Source organism: Staurois parvus, unplaced genomic scaffold (genome assembly GCF_062004578.1).
Source record: "Staurois parvus isolate SC_StPar_1 unplaced genomic scaffold, SC_StPar_1.0 ptg000137l, whole genome shotgun sequence".
Taxonomy (NCBI): Eukaryota; Metazoa; Chordata; class Amphibia; order Anura; family Ranidae; genus Staurois; species Staurois parvus.
The window spans coordinates 7,584,604-7,604,452 of record NW_028317933.1 but is presented as its reverse complement, the minus strand read 5'-3'; the positions used below and the strand labels follow the sequence as shown (position 1 = coordinate 7,604,452).

The 19,849-nt window shown below is 42.2% G+C and overlaps 1 long non-coding RNA gene across 1 annotated transcript; it reads right to left on the bottom strand.

Annotated features, from left to right (window-relative positions):
- Nucleotides 1–4,599: 4,599 nt before the first annotated feature.
- On the bottom strand, nucleotides 4,600–9,214 carry LOC149465786 (uncharacterized). The gene is made up of 2 exons (XR_016312217.1): nucleotides 8,990–9,214; nucleotides 4,600–5,006 (listed from the first exon to the last, which is right to left on the bottom strand). It is a non-coding gene; the product is annotated as an uncharacterized LOC149465786 (long non-coding RNA).
- Nucleotides 9,215–19,849: the final 10,635 nt, after the last annotated feature.

Here is a 19,849-nt window from a genome sequence, read left to right as displayed (position 1 = left end):
CTTGGATAGGGTTGACGGAATTAGGTTGGATACTCCAAAAAAAAGAACTATGTACAGCTGGGGACTTTAGGTATTCTTTCGGATAAGCTATGACGAAATCTGTGCTTGAAACAAACAGTAGACTTCAGCTTTAAGGCAGCAGTAGTAGTAGTATCTAAAGCAGAGTCCTTTTACGTAGGGTATTAAGTGGACAAAGCTCTTCGGAACACCACTCGGTGTCCCCGTTAGCTAGACATGCAGCAGACTCCCTAGCACCAGAGGGGGTTAAGTAGCACACAGTCTCTAAGGTAGTCTAGAAGTGTCTTTACTCACAAGGCCCAAGAACTGCAGGTCACCTTCCTCCTTGATACAAAACCAGATCTTCAGTAGACGGCCCCTTAGTTGGCTTTAGCAGAACCCGAGTCTCAGAATTCGGGCCCTGAGGTTGCTCACCTGAGGTCCACAGCAGTAGATCCAGCTGCATTACCTGGTTGGAACAATGCTATACAGGAAAGACCCATAACTCAGTGTGCCCACTGAATATATACAGTGTCCCAGCGCGCCATCAGAGCCTGCCTCTCTGGGATAGGCCAGAGCTGTATCAATATTCATGCTCCCATCTTCAATCTGCATACCTCTACACCTACCATCCAGAAACTTCTCAAGATTTCTGGAGGCAGAGGAAGCTATCAAACTGGCATCAGCTGAATAACTGAGCAGACCTAACTAACAGAACTCAGCAACACTGATTACAGTGTGCAAGTTACGTTTTTACCAAACAGCTATTACAACCACAATGTGTACAGTGTGACAACTAAATTTACCTATCAAAAAACAGTCTAAATCTGTCTATCTAAACCTAGCACCTTTCTAGGAGGGTGATACACTAAATTACCCTAAATTACATTTTAGAATTGCTTAGAATTCAAAAGTTAATTCAAAGCACATTGAAATAAGACTCAATTAATGGCAAGTTGCAACTGGGGCTACCCTTTTGTGTATTGTAAAGGAAAAAAGTTTTGTTCAAAAAGTTTTGTTTTCATGTGTTCATTGGAAAATGTTTAAATGGACCCACGTTACAACTCTGTTTTCGCTCATAAACATGGGTTAATCGCCCATGAAATTGAATTTAAAAGGTTTTGGTTGCTGAGCAATATGCCTCTAAATTCAGCTTGAAAAAATCCATTATTTTCATTGATTTCAATAATCTGTCCTAACAATTATCACATTGCCAAATGGTGCTGTGCCTAATCTAAATATAGCTTAGGCAGAAGGAGAAAGTGATATGGGATTGATACCACATTTCACACAGTCTGCCCAGTTCCTTCCGGCTGTCTAACCTCAGATCATGTACTGTAACTGCTACTGGCAGAATTATTTCCGTGTACAATACTCTGGTTAGATTTCCATCTCCTCTCGCTTTCCTGTGTTTTTTGCTTCTCATCACAAATTTGCCATCTTTGCTGCCTCAGATATCTTTTCATAGTACAGTATCTTAGAATTGAGCAGAACTGTATTTATCAGAAAGCACTTCCTGGACAGTACCTGGATCAGAAGGTGCTGCATCAATGTCAATAATGACATTACAATTATTTATATTGTCTTTTTTAGCTGGACATTTATAGATAAATCAAGAAGCTGAACTGAAGAAAACAAGAACAGCAAATATTGAACAAGATTATCAATTAACTGCCCCACTTTTTAACTAAATTTCCATGTGATTGCCTGCTTTGGATAATATTGCTTTTTTTTGGTCTACGTTCTCTGGCAATTATTAGTCATGTAATGATGTAAGCCAGTGGTGGTCAAGCTTTTTGATATGGAGGGCCTCACGTATGGCCTTTGACATAGGGCCACATGTACTATCCAGTGAATAATCAGTCTCAGAGACTGCAGACACACAACAAGATATGTCCAAAGGCTACGAGTGTGATACAAGTGATGGTCAGTGACGATGGACATGATACAAGAGCTGGTCATAGATTACAGGCATTGTACAAGAAATGGTTAGAGACTACAGGCATCATACAAGAGATGGTAATTGATTGAGAACATGATACAAGAGATAGTCAGAGACTGTGGACATGCTACAACAGATGATCAGAGACTACAGGCATGAAAAAAGAAATGGTCAGAGACTGTGGACATGCTACAAGAGATGATCAGAGACTACAGGTATGATAACAAAAATGGCCAGAGACTGTGGACATGCTACAAGAAATGATCAGAGACTACAGCCATGATAAAAGAAATGGTCAGAGACTGTGGACATGCTACAAGAGATGATCAGAGACTACAGCCATGATAAAAGAAATGGTCAGAGACTGTGGACATGCTAAAAGAGATGATCAGAGACTACAGCCATGATAAAAGAAATGGTCAGAGACTGTGGACATGCTACAAGAGATGATCAGAAACTACAGGTATGATAACAAAAATGGCCAGAGACTGTGGACATGCTACAAGAGATGATCAGAGACTACAGCCATGATAAAAGAAATGGTCAGAGACTGTGGACATGCTAAAAGAGATGATCAGAGACTACAGCCATGATAAAAGAAATGGCCAGAGACTGTGGACATGCTACAAGAAATGATCAGAGACTACAGCCATGATAAAAGAAATGGCCAGAGACTGTGGACATGCTACAAGAAATGATCAGAGAACAGCCATGATAAAAGAAATGGTCAGAGACGGTGGACATGCTAAAAGAGATGATCAGAGACTACAGCCATGATAAAAGAAATGGTCAGAGACTGTGGACATGCTACAAGAGATGATCAGAGACTACAGGTATGATAACAAAAATGGCCAGAGACTGTGGACATGCTACAAGAAATGATCAGAGACTACAGCCATGATAAAAGAAATGGTCAGAGACTGTGGACATGCTACAAGAGATGATCAGAGACTACAAGCATGATAAAAGAAATGGTCAGAGACTGTGGATATGCGATACGAAATAGTCAGAGACTACAGGCATGATGCAAGAGATTGCCAAAGGCTACAGGCATGATACAAGAAATGGTCAGAGACTACAGGCATGATACAAGAAATGGTCAGAGACTACAGGCATGATACAAGAAAAGGTCAGAGACTACAGGCATGATACAAGAGATGGTCAGAGACTGCAGACTTCTTACATGAGATGGTCTGAAGCTATGGGCATGTTACAAGAGATGATCAGAGAATGCACACATGCTGAAGAAGATGGCCAGAGACTGTGCACATACTATAGGAGGGAACATGGTTCCTGAGACATAGACTGGAGGCACATTACATGAGACTTCTAGAGATCATTGCTCTAACAGGCCAATAGACAAAGACAGATTAATATCTGCAGAGGCCCCAAGGGCCACACAAAAATGACCAAAGGATCACATGTGGTCCCCGGGCACAGGTTGGGCACCAGAGACATAAGCGATTACAGACTCTGTCTAGCACAATGCTCCAAAAGTGCATTGGTAGTAGAAGTGATTTTTTTCTCCATATCTTCTGGATGGCTGCTGTGATTAGTTGCCTCTTACCTTGACTTTGTGTAATTTGGAGTACAGACAATGACCTGTTGAGCATTCCTTCATTTTTAAAAGTAACTAATTGCTTGACTGAAAATTGTAAGGAATTGCATATCATCAGTTAGCACTTCCGCCTGGCAGTACTAGGGTCGCCGGTTCGAATCCCAACCACGGCACCACCTGCATGTTCTCCCTGTGCCTGCGTGGGTTTCCTCCGGGTCTCCGGTTTCCTCCCACACTCCTAAGACATGCTGGTAAGTTAATTGGCTCCTGTCTAAATTGTCCCTAGTATGTGTATGTATGAATGTGAGTTAGGGACCTTAGATTGTACGCCCCTTGAGGGTTAGGGTCTGATGTGAATGTACAATATATATGTAAAGCGCTGCGTAAATTGACGGCGCTATATAAGTACCTGAAATAAATAAATAGATGACATTTTGGTCACTAGATCACCTGCTTCTTTTTTTTTTTTAATAACTCACTGACATTGTAATTCTAGCCTAACGGTAACAACAGCTGTAAGGTGAACTCATAATAAACCATTTTCACTAAGCATTCATTAGCCTGGCTGCACCACATTGGTAAAAGCTAATATGTAATTGGCTGCTGTGGGGTGCAGATCTTAATTGCTGTTTTCAACACGTTATTAAATAATTGCCTAAGTGTTTGCTTCAATAAGCTGTTTTTGTGGAGGCAGCTTGAATTGTGCCAGGTCCGAGAACGGAGGTATTAGAAGAATTGTGGCTTAGACCTTGATTCACAAAACGTTTTTACGTCAGTATCTGGCAGATGATGGGTGAGCCTGGCGTGGCTGTTATAAATTAATTCATAAAAAGCACCAGCATGATAGTTTGGAGTGGTGAGGAGTGTCGCTCTGTGCTTCATACACATCATTGCATCTCCCCTGGGGAATGTTAATTTACAGAAAGTAAACATTTCTAAACAGCCACTAAATCATCACCCTTCATATGCCTTGCCAAGTCTGAAAAACCTGCACAGACAGCATGCTCCCATATCCATCACAGGCGTAATTGAGAGAGACACAATAGCTGCAGCCTGTCTTGTATTAGATTTCTATTTTAAAGTACTTCACACCAAAGTTAGATTACCAATGGAAACACCCATACTTTATTTTAAATCATTGGTTAATTGGTTATGAGCACAGTTAGTTAGAGCCTCATGTACTTACAGTTTGTCCTTCAAGTTCAACTTAAAGTTGTTATTTTTTAAGGGTCTGTCCTCACGTGTTTTTGTGGTAACCCAAGCGACACTGCTACGTGAGGCAGGTTTAATGAGGTGTTGAAATGTGGTGGCATTCATTCTGAATGGCACCCTGATGCATCTTGCGATGGACCTTCATTGTAGGCAGTCCAAGTCAAAAACGGATATCGTATGTACTCTCCAGCGCCTCAGGATATGCACAGCCAAAAGGGAAGCCAAGGGTACCAGGACAGCGACAACCAAAGGAAATGTTCCAGGGGTGCAGCCCTCCTCAGATGGGGAAATCAGCCACTGGATAGAGAGAAAACAGGTGGCGCACACACCTAGTGCATTATCCAAGGTTTATTGTAGGAATGAAATAATAAAAACATACTCACAGACGAAGCATGTATCTAAAAAGCATAGAAAAATTACAATGGCCACAACGGCGGGCAAGGTGTTCTCACTGTCAGTGCGGTCAAATGGCTGACGCGTTTCGGGGACAAATCCCTTTCCTCAGAGCTGATGACCAACCTCTGATGCTGATGTATGATGTATGGACAGAAAGAGCCTCGCTGTTGATGCCTGTTTTCTCTCTACTCAGTCCAAGTCAAAACATATATTACCAATGCATCATGGATCTTCAAGATAGCGTCCAAAAATTTATTAAAGTGTTTGCATCATAGCAGTAGATTACTACATTTTGGGACCACGATGTAGAAGTCCTGGATGGCCATGAAAAGTGGCAGTTTATTGCTGTGATCTGATCACTTTAATACATATTTGGGCACTATCTTGAGTACCGGTGGTGTGCTGGCAATATGTTTTGGCTTGTGTAGATACCAGCTTCCAGCTGGTAGTTGCTACAGCATTCATTTGCTTTAAAGGATAAGTTCACCTTTTGGACAAAAATAATAAATGCACATTTTTTCGCAGGTAAAAAAATGTGCATTTATTATTTTTGTCCAAACAAGCCTGAAAAGTAATGCACCACCGATCAGTAGATCACTGATGCCATGCAGGTCTCCTGCAGATCTGTCAGAATATCTGCTAGCTATACGGGATGTATGAGCAAGCAGATATTCTGACAGGAAGAATGAATGAACTAGCGCCGTGGTAGTTAGTTGAAAACTACAAGCCCACAACCGCTAAGGCTGTTGGGACTTGCACTTCATTAATTCACGGAAGTCCATGAATGAATGACGCGGCCATGTGAGCGGAGCGTATTCTTAAATTTGACAGTACGGGGAGAAGTGTCCCCATACTATCTGTCAGAGGGGGGGGGGGGGGCGGTGGGCACGGCTGCAGCTATGGGAACATGTTACATGTTCCACCTTAAAAACGTGTTCCAACGGTGAACTTATCCTTTAAACCATCTCTAGAAATGTATGTGATGGGAATATTCTACTTGTGGTGCAGGGCAATGCATGGATGTGCATTGCGGTGTGATTCTTTGCTAAAAAGTAGTGTATGCGGTATCTTATGAAAGTGCATTGCACCACAGCGCATGTCCCTCAGAAGGTGCATTAAGGTGTCATTCAAAATGCATACATCAATGCAGGTAATGTGTACTGCAGTAATGCACAAACATGCTGTGAACAGACCCTTAATGCAAAAACTCTGATATTGCAAGTTAAAAGTCTTACATACTTGCAAATATGTGTTACTTGCCCTATTCATATTTCATATTATCAATGTAACATCTTGTAGACTCTGTTTCACAGCATTAGTGGGAGGTGATGAAGGTGCTACTCTTCTCTGATTAACGAGATGTAGCTATTTCCTAACAGTAAGTTACCTGGAGGAACTATTTTCATTCTTTACCAGGAATTGGGCTTGTAATAGGGCACTTCTATCCCCATGTAAATCCTCCCTGTCTCCTGTTGCTATCAACCAAATGAGAAGGCAGAACAGATGGGAGCTACATTGTTGTGTGCAGTTACAGTATATGCTCTGTCCTTATGCAAATGTAGGAGCTTATAGTGTACCTAAAGACAGATTTTTTTTTTCATTCTGAATAGAGTGTGGATTCACACATGTGCAGTGCGGACTGAAGCTCAGGCTTCACAGCTAATTGGCACAGTAAGTGTCAGTTCACATGTACACTATATTGCCAAATGTATTGGGGTGCCTACCTTTACACGCACATGAACTTTAATGGCATCCCAGTCTTAGTCCGTAGGGTTCAATATGGGGTTGGCCCACCCTTTCCAGCTATAACAGCTTCAACTCTTCTAGTAAGGTTATCCACAAGGTTTAGGAGGGTGTCTATGGGAATGTTTGACCATTTTTCCAGAAGTGCATTTGTGAGGTCAGGCACTGATGTTGGACGAGAAGGCCTGACTCGTAGTCTCCCTTCTAATTCATCCCAGAGGTGTTCTATCAGGTTGAGGTCAGGACTCTGTGCAGGCCAGTCAAGTTCCTCCACCCCAAACTCGCTCATCCATGTCTTTATGAAACTTGCTTTGTGCACTGGTGTTCAGTTATGTTGGCAGAGGAAGGGGCCATCCCCAAACTGTTCCCAGAAAGTTGGGAGCATGAAATTGTCCAAAATGTCTTGGTATGCTGACGCCTGAAGAGTTCCCTTCACTGGAACTAAGGGGCCAAGCCCAGAACTTGAAAAACAACCCCACACCATAAGCGCCCCTCCACCAAACTTTACACTTGGCACAATGCAGTCAGGCAAGTACTGTTCTCCTGGCAACAACCAAACCCAGATACGTTCATCGGATTGCCAGATGGAAAAGCGTGATTCATCACTCCAGAGAGCACATCTCCACTGCTCTAGAGTCCAGTGGGGTTTTATACCTCTGCATCCGATGCTTTCCATTGCACTTGGTGATGTAAGGCTTGGATGCAGCTGCTCAGCAATGGAAACCCATTCCATGACGCTCTCTACACACTGTTGTTGTGCTAATCTGAAGGCCACATGAAATTTAGAGGTCTTTAGCTATTGACTCTGCAGACAGTTGGCGACTTTTGTGCACTGTGCACTTCATCATGCACTGACCCTGCTCTGTCATTTTACGTGGCCTACCCCTTTTATGCTTGCTGTTGAGTTGCTGTAGTTCCCAGTTACTTCCATTTTGTTATAATACCACTAAGAGCTGACCGTGGAATATTTAGTAGTAAGGAAATTTCACGGATGGACATATTGCACAGCTGGCAACCTATCACTGTACCATGCCTTAATTTACTGAGCTCTTGAGAGCAACTCATTCTTTCACAAAGGTTTGTTGAAGCACTCTGCATGCCTAGGTGCTTGATTTTTTTACATCGGTGGCCACAGAGGTGATTGGAACACCTGGATCCAATGATTTGGAGGGGTGTCCCAATACTTTAAGAAATATAGTGTATGTGGATTGGATGTGGTTTGAACTGCATCTAATCTGCATGACATTTGAAATAATATTGCTTCCTATGGTACCTGTTCACATATGTCCAGTGCACTGGCAGTGGAGATTCAGTGCGGATTGAAATGAGTGCTGTCCGAATTCTGAATGGTGCGGTCCAGTTCAGGTGCGGATTACAGGCTATTGACTTCTATGGGACTGTTTCTAAACCGCTCATGTCATCTGTTGTTAACAAGATACAATACTGTTCTGAACCTGATCTAAACCTGTCCTGAACCTGATCTAAACCTGACCTGAACCACTGAACAACTACTGTATCAATTAGCTGTGAAACCTGATCTTCAATCCACACCGCACATGTGTGAATGAGCACTAAGGGAGGGTTATAATTCCTGTCAGGGTTTTTTTCCCCATCTGTGTCCCATAGGTGAGATTTTGCTTAGCTTTCTGTTCCATAGCCAAAACAGGTATTGAGAGAAAATCGCTCCAAAGTGAGGGAATCTCAGAGTGTCAATAGGGTCACCAGAACGAGTGTCCGCATTGGAAGTTTTCCCCTATATTAGTGTTCTGATATGAACCCAAAATTTGGGCAATTTTTTTTCACTTTCAATGATAACAGTGCACAGGACTAATAAAGAGGGTGAATAATCTCTCTAACCGGGGGCACAAACAGAAATAAAAACTGACAGGTGTTCTAAACCCTCTCCACTCTATCCAAAACTAAAAATAAGGTTTTGCCTTTAGTTATACTTTATTGAAATACTAAGAAGGAGGTGTGGAATGCCTATGACCTCTGTTCTGTGCAGCTTGCAGAGCTCAAACCAAGAGGTCATAGAGAATTCAGGTCCTGCTGCTATGCCTGCCCAGCAGCTTGGTAACCTTCTGGAAAATCCACAATACACATCTTTTTGTAAGTGAGAAGAAGGCATGCACTATTTTTACCTTGTTACTTCAGAGCATTTGCATTAAAAGAAGGTTGTGGAGGTTCAAGGGGGTCAGCATGGTTCAGGCACAGAAGGCTGGTTATAGACCCATGGGGCCACTCAGAGTGTCCACTGGAAAAGAGGGGAGGCAGGAGCGCAGGTGGAGATTATCTGTCTCCATGCAGGATGGCAAAAGTCTCTCTCAATGCCACAGGTGTCCCAATCCTGGATCTTAAGCAGGGTTTTCAGATGGCTGCTGAATCAGGTAAACAGACATTTTTTAATATACCTCTGATAAAGTTGACTTTCCTCTGGCTCAATATGTATTAAAACTATGGAAAACTAGTTAACCACCATTTTTCAGAAGGTTTAGAAAAGGCAGCCTACATACAACTCTCTGTACACTTTTTTTTTCTTTTAAGTACATGTGCGAAGCACACAAAATAAAGCTAACTGTTAAAGCAACTGCCTGCAAACACCTCTGATAGGTACTGGGAATGACATGCAGGCACCTGCTTTCATATTATTGGTTTACATTCACTTTAACACCTAAGTACAGGTGGGGAGTGTACAGGAATGGCGTTATGAGAGTTCTGCTGTACTGCACATGCGTTCTCCAGTCAGCTGACTGTGGGTGGGGAAATGACCAAACTGTGCAATTTATTTGCAGTGAAAAGTGATGAGGTCACTTTTTTGGTTAAACAAAGAAGCTGGGGTTTGGGAATCACAGGCTTAGTAATGATGCATCATAAATCCTTTTACAAAGTTGTTAGTATTGCACCTGTGTATTTTGATGTAGTTCAGGTACCAAAAATGTAAGTCTGTGTGTGTGTTAATAACTTGTTGACATGAACAAATATTCCAAGTTTAACAACTTTTTTTTCCAGGAATATCCTGTATAATGTGCTCAGTGGCTTCCAGATATATTACTAGGTAAGCCCATATGATTATCTTTCTCATTTCCTTTCATAAAGGCATTGCAAACCTTACTATCTGCACCTTGTGTTTTTCACCTGCATAAGATGTGCATTGATAATGTAGTTTCATGGTGTCATCTCCACATTCCATTTTAAGAAACTTTCTGTTTGTGTTCAACAGAATGACACTGCACAAGTTAATATATGACCTCTGTCTGTAGTCTAAGAACTGACATTTTTGTGAAGAAACTATATATCCCACAATATCCTTCAATCCTTGGGTCTCTCAGTTTAGAACTGCTGAAAGAGCAGTGATTAGAGCTGACACAGACACAAGCAGGCATATCACTCACAGGCACAGAGAGCACATTCATGCAGCTGGGAGATTTTTTTTTTTTTTACATTAGCAATCACACAAATGTTATGCAACACAGAGTGGACAACAGAGTGGACAACAGGATGTTGCCTATCCTTTTGCCGAACAGGGACAAGCTAGGAGAATGAATACATGGACATAGGGAAATCAGTCAGCCATGACACTACAAGTATCACGTACCTTGTTGGGGGCCAAAGTGACAAGAGGGCTTCCCTTGTGACTCTGGAGGGGAGGCACCTCTGGAGGGGAGGACAGGGAATGCAGGGCTCAAAGAAGCACGGGTTGGCAGCTGGAGACTGTTCATGGTGACGTCTAGCTGTAGAGTTGTTGGACACGGCGTTCAGGTAGTAAGTTGTAGTACACCCAAGTGGTGAATACCCGGAACAGCAGCAAGAGGTAGATAATACCTGTGGCAGATAGCAGGTCTGACTGGCAGAACAACTGAAGTGGTGTAGTCCCACACCAGAGCTGAGGTCATACATGGAGGATCAAGCAGATGAGCATAGTCAAGGTGGAGCCAAGGTTAAGCACAGGAGCCAGGCATGTGACAACCAGAAATCTCTGAAGGCTGCTGTCCACCCTATAAAGAATGAGGGCCTGAATGGGCATGCGCCAGTGCGCATCCATGCGTTGGTGCATTGCTAATGCATTCTTGAGCATTCCCTTTGCATTTGCACGCATTCTTGTGCAGACAAGCGCAGACATGCACAGTCCTGGCAATGGTGCCAGGTGCTTGCTTTGGCGCACAAACGCTTTTGATCTGAGTAGCATCCTGACAAACTGCAGCCACAACATGTGAGGTAAGGCAGGCAAACAACACAGGGAATATAACTACATTAATACCTAATTAAAACAAGGAAAACATTTAAAAATGTACAATTTTCAGTGTAAATAGTTACTTTGTATCTGCTTGTAGACCCACTGTATTATAGAAAAATTACACCTCCTTCCCCCACAAAGCTCACTTGCAAAGGACATGGCTGATATCACACTGTTGTTAACTTGCTGTACACTCTAATTGTTTGTAAAAATATATATTTTAGGATGTGACTTAGTGGTATAACAATGAAGGTAACCACTTCAAGTAGACAAATGGTCCTTGGCATGGCCTAGTTCAGTTTTAGTGTCCAGAACTGTTTCCTGCCTGCTCTAATAGCAGTATTTCAGACCCACATGTGACCCTCTCTGTGCATGGCATTTGTGTAAATGGTAGAGATGGTTATCAATAATATAAGATGCTGGTTGACCCTGGTTCATATACCAAATGGGGCACGAAAATGTTTATATGCCCTTGGTGTGGCTTTTGTTATAGGATTGAGGGTCGGTTCACACCATGCCTGCATCTGAATCGCACAGGAATGCAATGTGCATTCCTGTGTCATTCAAACCGCATGCAAAATGCACTACAGTTTGGATCAGCAGCGGATGTCAATAAAAAGTTAGACGCCCTAAATGCAGGTCACAAATGCAGTGCGTTTGGCGGCACTGGATCTCATGGCACTTTTGTACCATGAGATCCAGTTGCAGTGCGTTCTAAAAGTAGTGCATGTAAATCGAATGGGCTGAAAATGAAAGGGCTGAAATCGCACATCACACCGCATCGTGAATTTAGATGTGGGCATGGTGTGAATTGGCCCTTAAAATATATGTCAGCTTTTACCTTGTAAAGCAGCCTATTCAGTTTCAAATAGAAATGCAAGGCAAAACATTTATGTGTATGTATATGCGTGTGTGTGTGTGTATGTGTATATATATATATATATATATATATATATATATATATATATATATATATATATATATAAAACTATAAATACCTCCTTTTAATAAGTAATTACATGACCTCCGTTCTCAGCTGCATAAGGGGCTTAGAGTGTGGAGACTAGACGGAGACTGCAGAGGGATGTGTCAATAGAGGCAGAGAAATTGAAGTACACTGACCTTCTGAATGAAGAACTGGGCGGGGGGGGGGGGGTGTCAGCAGAAGTCTGACCACTGGAGTACAGGCAGGCTGTGCTTCCAAGTAAAATGCAAAGAAGCAAACCGAACACACTCAGATAGATGTGCATGCCTTGTGTGGTTAGTTTGAAATAGGAAAGCGGGGAAAGTAGGTATTTCACACAAAGGAAGCAATGCAATGCAATGCAAAGAGAACAGGATACATTTTAATTCAAGTACATGGTAAAACAGACACATAACAACTGACATATGAAAGGTTGGGGTAACACGGACTTTAACTATATAACAGTCAAATACTGTTGTGATCAAGATGTGATTTAGGCTCAAATAAGATGGTTAAGTGACTTTAATAATTTTAAGCAAATTCTATAATTTTATAATTCAGAAGTTTTATAGAGCAAGTCAAGAGAATTTCTAAAAAGTAGTGGACAAATTGATATAAATGATTAATAAGACATCAGTATCAAAATGTTCGAATTACAAAAGTCACAATGTAAAAAATTTGCTTTATGTGTTTGTTGAACAGTATGGGGGCCATTTACTAAAAGTGGTGCACATAGAATCTGGCGCAGCTGAGCATAGTAACTAATCAGTTTTTAACTTCAGGTTGGTCAATTAAAGGATAAGTTCACCTTTGGGAATATTTTACATGTTCCACCCGTTTTTAGGGTGGTGGAACATGTAACATGTTCCCATAGCCACCCTCCTCCCTCTGAAAGATAATACGGGGAGTCTTCCCGTACTATGGTGTCCGTTTATGAACCAGCAGTAATAGATCGCTGCTCAGTTCTCCGGCATTCTCGGAGAACACAGTTTTCCTGTGAATGCCGTTTATGAAGCATATGTAGATCAGTTCTCCAAACGAAGGGAGAACGGTCTCCAAACGCTGGAAAAACGGCTGATTTTACTATAATCTCGCGAGATTACAGTAAAAGATCAGTTTACTAAACAGAGGTAAATTATCGCTGCTTAGTTTTCGGTCCCTCCGATTCTCCAGCTCTGGGCTGGAGAATCTGGAGGGAGAACACAGATCTCCAGAGAAGGGCTGAACATATTCTCCTGGGTGTCATAAACTGTGAATGACCAGAGAATAGCTGCGATCCTCTGAATCTCAGCTATTCTGTGTGTCATAAACGGACACCTATCTGTCAAATATGAATTCACTTCCGTGAATGAATGAATGAACTGCAAGTCCCGACAGCCTTAGCGGCTGTGGGCTTGTAGTTTTCATTGAACTACCATGGCACTGTGGAGCTCTGTGGTAGTTCATTGAAGCTTCTTGTCAGAATATCTGCTTGGCCGTACATCCCATACGGCAAGCACATATTCTGACAGGTCTGAAGGAGACCTTCATGGCATCAGCCATGTACTGATCGCTGGTGCAATACTTTCCAGGCTCCTGTAGACAAAAATAATAAATGCAGATTTTTTTACCTGCAAATTATTATTTTTATTTAAATGTATTATTTTTGTCTAAAAGGTGAACTTATCCTTTAAGTTTTGACAATAAAACCTGGAAGCTGAGGGGGTACTATGCACGGCTACACTAGATTCTGTGTGCACAAGGTTTAGTAAATCCTCTATGTGTCCATTGCCCTTCTGTGTCCACCTACATTTTATCTCTGCTTGTGAACTTCAGCATGTAACTTTTACCTGTCAGCCTGTCCATGTTGCATAAAATATGTTCCTATTATTAAAGTCTTTTAGTTGCTAAGAACTCGCAGTGCTAATTGGCACACCTCTTTCATAGTTTACACATACTGCTAAACTGCAATCAGACTAACATTGATCACATGTGTAGCTGTTATAAGAACTCTGATTTAGTTGCTTTAGAATTTCACTTTAACAACACATTTCTGCTTTCTCTACCTCTGTTGCTTCAGTGTGAATTTCCTTTTTGTGTTGTGTTATTTTGCCCGTGGGTGCTACAGGCATGCAAGAACATGAAATGGCTAGGAATTAAATGTAACATACAGTCATGGCCGAAATTGTTGGCACCCTTGATATTTTTCCTGAAAATCAAGTATTTCACACAAAAAAGGTATTGCATTAACACATGTTTTGCTATACACATGTTTATTCCCTTTGTATGTATTGGAACAAATATAAAACAGAGGCAGAAAAGCAAATATGACATAATGTCACACAAAACCCCAAAAATGGGCTGGACAAAAGTATTGGCACCCTTAACTTAATATTTGGTTGCACACCCTTTGGAAAACATAACTGAAATCAGTCGCTTCCTATAACCATCAATAAGCTTCTGACACCTCTCACCCGGAATTTTGGACCACTCTTCCTTTGCAAACAGCTCCAGGTCTCTCTTATTGGAAGGACACCTTTTCCCAACAGCAATTTTAAGATCTCTCCACAGGTGTTCAATGGGATTTAGATCTGGGCTCATTGCTGGCCACTTCAGAACTCTCCAGCGCTTCTTTGCCATCCATTTCTGAGTGCTTTTTGACGTATGTTTGGGGTCATTGTCCTGCTGGAAGACCCAGGATCTTGGACGCAAACCCAGCTTTCTGACACTGGGCCCTACAGTGCGACCCAAAATCCTTTGGTAATCCTCAGATTTCATGATGCCTTGCACACAGTCAAGGCACCCAGTGCCAGAGGCAGCAAAACAACCCCAAAACATCATTGAACCTCCACCATATTTTACCGTAGGTACTGTGTTTTGTTCTTTGTAGGCCTCATTCCGTTTTCGGTAAACAGTAGAATGATGTGCTTTACCGAAAAGCTCTATCTTGGTCTCATCTGTCCACAAGACGTTTTCCCAGAAGGCTTTTGGCTTACTCAAGTACATTTTGGCAAACTGTAGTCTTGCTTTTTTATGTCTCTGTGTCAGCAGTGGGGTCCTCCTGGGTCTCCTGCCATAGCGTTTCATTTCATTTAAATGTCGACGGATAGTTCGCGCTGACACTGATGCTCCCTGAGCCTGCAGGACAGCTTGAATGTCTTTGGAACATGTTTGGGGCTGCTTATCCACCATCCGGACTATTCTGCGTTGCAATCTTTCATCAATTTTCCTCATCCGTCCACGACCAGGGAGATTAGCTACAGTGCCATGGGTTGCAAACTTCTTGATAATGTTGCGCACTGTGGACAAAGGCAAATCTAGTTCTCTGGAGATGGACTTGTAACCTTGAGATTGTTGATATTTTGCCACAATTTTGGTTCTCAGGTCCTCAGACAGTTCTCGTCTCCTCTTTCTGTTGTCCATGCTTAGTGTGGCACAGACAGACACACAATGCAAAGGTTAAGTGAACGTCTCTCCTTTTTATCTGCTTTCAGGTGTGATTTCTATATTGCCCACACCTGTTACTTGCCCCAGGTGAGTTTACAGGAGCATCACATGCTTGTAACATTCTTATTTATCCGCAGTTGTGAAAGGGTGCCAATACTTTTGTCCAGCCCATTTTTGGAGGTTTGTGTGACATTATGTCGAATTTGCTTTCTTTCCTCCCTTTTTTTGTTTTGTCCCAATACACACAAAGGGAATAAACATGTGTATAGCAAAACATGTGTTAATGCAATACGTTTCGTGAGAAATACATGATTTCCTGGAGAAATATCAAGGGTGCCAACAATTTCGGCCATGACTGTATGTCTAAATATTTTGTGGTTTGTACATGATCCTTAAAGCAAAACCTGTGGTTTGACCAAAGCAATAGGCTCATTTTAAAGAGAAGCCCTTCACCTTGTCCATGTAGGGAAAATTGACAATATCTTTACAAAGGACCCCCCTCTTATACTGACCTTAACAGCGCAATACGCTGCTCCTTCTGGTGACACTACCCTGCATCCAGGGGCGGACTGACATGGGGTCCCCTACTGACCCCGGGCCCTCAGGCAGTGCCCGAGTTTCCAAATGGTCAGTCCGCCCCTGCGTGCACCCCTGATAATAGGGACCTACTTCCCTTTGACAGTGCTTGGTCCTAGCAGCCATTTGCTAGGCCCAATCACTGTCACATAACCAAGGGAGTGATGCAACCACTTCACCAGATCACTAAGGCTACATTCACACTAGCGTTGTGTGCAGGCGGCAGAGAGGCGTTTCGGAAGCGTTTTTACCGCTTCCTATTCGCCTCTGCCAATTCTGCACATTACAGCACATGGTGCTGTTCTAACTGGAGCGTTTGTGTCACGGCAAAACGGACGCCTCTGGTCGAGTCAAGAGGCATTGAAGCCTCCTATTCTCGTCTATGGTGCCGCTCCGCAAACGCCCGGCCGGGGTTTGTGGTGCGGTTGTGACGCGGTTGCGGGGCGTTTGCGGAGTGGTAACACCACTAAAACTGCATTATAGGCATTTGTGGGGCGTTATTAACGCTCGGCAAATGCCTAGCAACCGCCGCTAAACCGCGCATGCGGTGTTTGCGGAGCGTTTGCCGAGCGTTAAAAAACGTTCCGCAAACGCCGGACCAACGCTTGCCAAATGCTATAGGGGCGTTTGGCAAGCGTTGGTAAAACAGCCAAGTGTGAACGAGCCCTAATAGTGATTTCAGTATTGGCTACAAGAGAAGAAGGAGCACTGAGGGAGTATAAGGGGATTAGCATGGGCAATGTCTCTTTAACCACTTCCGTCTGGCCCATGTATATAAACGGCTGGATGTGAGCGTTGCAGGAGCGTGTGGCCGTTTATAAACGGCCTCCGCATTCCCTGCCTGTGCGCGCTCCCAGAGGGCACAGCGGGCACTGGAACACCGATCGCTGTACGGGACCTCTGTGTGAGGTCCCGATCATGTGATCACTGATTGGCTAATCAGTGATCACATGAACAGTAGTAAACAAGATGTCACTTCTTGACATCATTGCTTACTACTTGTGAAATCTGTGAATGATCAGAGGTCACATGGTACAAGGCTATTCACAACAGCCTTGTACCATGTGACAAGCTCTGACCAATCACAGCTCTCACAGTATTTCTCAATGGATGCAAGAATGCAGACAGAGAGAAGGAGAAGTGATTGCTTTTAAAGCCTTTATGGGTGTAAAAGCAATCCGTGTAAAAAAAAAAATCTTCATCACCCCTTACAAGTAGTACAGTGTAACTATGGTGACACTGTACTGCTAGGGTGACAGTATGTTAAAAAGAACCCCATAAATAATATAAAAAAATTAAAAAAAAATTTTCTTGAAAAATTATATTTTTTGGTTATAAACTAATTTGGGTTATTTTTTTTTTTTACCAAAAAGATAGTTGAGTACATTTTGGCCAATATTTATTAAGAAAGATTATTTATTTGCAAAATTGTATAAGAAAAACACTTTTTTTTTCAAAATGTTTGGACCTTTTCATTTATATAGCAAAACAATAAAAATCCCAGTGGTGAATAAATACCACCAAAATAAAGTTTTATCTGTCTCAAAAAAAGGCTTAAAAAATCATATGGGTACAGTGTCGCATGACTGCGCAATTGTCATTCAAAGTATGATAGCACTGAAATCTGAAAATTGGCCTGGACAGGGAGGGGGTGAAAGTGTCCGGACTTGAAGTGGTTAAGGACAGCCCCATTACCAATACATATTCCTTTTTGACAAACAAATTTAACTGCACAAATTCCCCACTATCACAATGTACAAAGCTGCAAACACTTTAAGAGGACATCCTCTCTTAACCTCCCTAGCGGTATTCCCGAGTGTAGCTCGGGGTAAGATGTCAGTACCAAAAGCAGTAACCCCGAGCTACACTCGGGCTTACCATGCGGCACTGCATAGGGAGTCCCTGCAGAGCTTACCTTGTCCTTCGGTCCCGCGATGTGTCCCCTGCAGCGCCCCTGGCCATCTCCTCCGGCCGATGCCGGCATCCAGCTTCTGTGTTCCGGTCCCTGTGACGTCGGGACGTACGGGCACCGCCGGCGGCGGGAAATTTGAAAATTTAAAAAAATGTAATTTTTTTCCAAACAAATTTTACATAGCAAAACATTGCTGTTTCAACCCATTTCACATACATTTTGTCCCGAGTGCTTTGTCCGGCGCCCTGCCTGCATTTTGGCTGTTCTTTCTGCCTGGAAACTGAGAAAAGTCCATGGCGTCCAAAAAGTGTCCCTTTAGGTCAAAAGCGGGTTTAGATCAGCTAGAGAACAGCGATAGTAAATCAGAACCACTTGCAGAATTGAGTGATAATGATTTGTGGAGAAATTCGTCATCAGACACTGAAAACGATTTTGCGACTTTGCTCAGCAATGTGCGAACTTGGCGCTCTATTTCAAATTTCAGTGTTTTTGGTTTGATTATATTATTGAATTAAATGTATTATTATTATATTATTATTTTTTATGATTATTTATTAAATTATAATTTATGATTTCGTGTTATAAATTTTATCATACCCGGGATGTTTACTAGACTCTTGTTCAGACAGATTTCAGTGAGTTATTCCTAAAAATTACAGCCTACAATAAAAAACTACATTTTTCCATGCAAAATAATGGTACTGCTTTCAGCACCAAAAATCTGAAATAATCATACCGCTAGGGAGGTTAATATAATAAATTGCAATAAAATGTTGCGCTATGTGTGAATATATACATAGAAATCCTGAAAACAACTGTAAAAATAGTACATAAACAAAATAGCGTAAAAAGCAATATCATATACGGTCCATATAAAGGACAATATAATATTTAAAGTCCACGTGAATAATATCTCCACAAAACGATTGGAGAAAAGAACTTATGTTCCTTAAGTGCGATGATAATATATATAAATCTTCTTTCCATTCAACTAATCACCAGTGTGAACAAACCATCACCATGTGGATAAAATGGAGGTTTACCAAATGAAGAGACCCCTTAACTATAGGGGATCATTATAAGCTTTGCATCGATGTAATACCATCCAGACTTCTACATCATATCAGGGGCCAGATTCCACTTAGATTAGTAGGACATTCCTGTGTACAATGGATGGGACGGCGGTGGTCTGCTCACATCCAGTAATCACACTCAGGACCTCTTTTTTGACCCCTATAGTTAAGGGATCTCTTCATTTGGTAAGCCTCCATTTTATCCACATGGTGACGGTTTGTTCACACTGGTGATTAGTTGGATGGAAAGAAGATTTATATATATTATATATCATCACACTTACGGAACGCATGTCCTTTTCACCAATCGTTTTGTGGAGATATTATTCACGTGGACTTTAAATATTGTCCTTTATATGGACCAGGGGTGGACTGACCATTTGGAAACTCGGGCTGCGCCCGAGGGCCCGGGATCAGTATGGGGCCCCATGAGATGCTCCTGGTACCTTTTTCATAGGATTGTTTGATTTTGGGCAAGGACACAGGGGCCCCATGATCCTCTATTGCCCGGGGGCCCCATGAGTTGTCAGTCCGCCCCTGATATGGACCATATATGATATCGCTTTTTACACTATTGTTTACAGTTGTTTTAATGATTTATATGTATATTTTCACACAGCGTAACATTTAATTGACATATTCCTTTTTGCCTGCATTGACCTGGTGCTCTGTCTTGCTGTTGGGAATAAAATAAGATACCCAGTACCTATGGGTGCAGATATTTATGTGACTCCATCCCCTTCCACCCATGTGAAAGTACTGGTGCTTGGTGATTAGCAGCTCATGAACCCAGGTTGGGGTCCCCAGTCCCCTTGA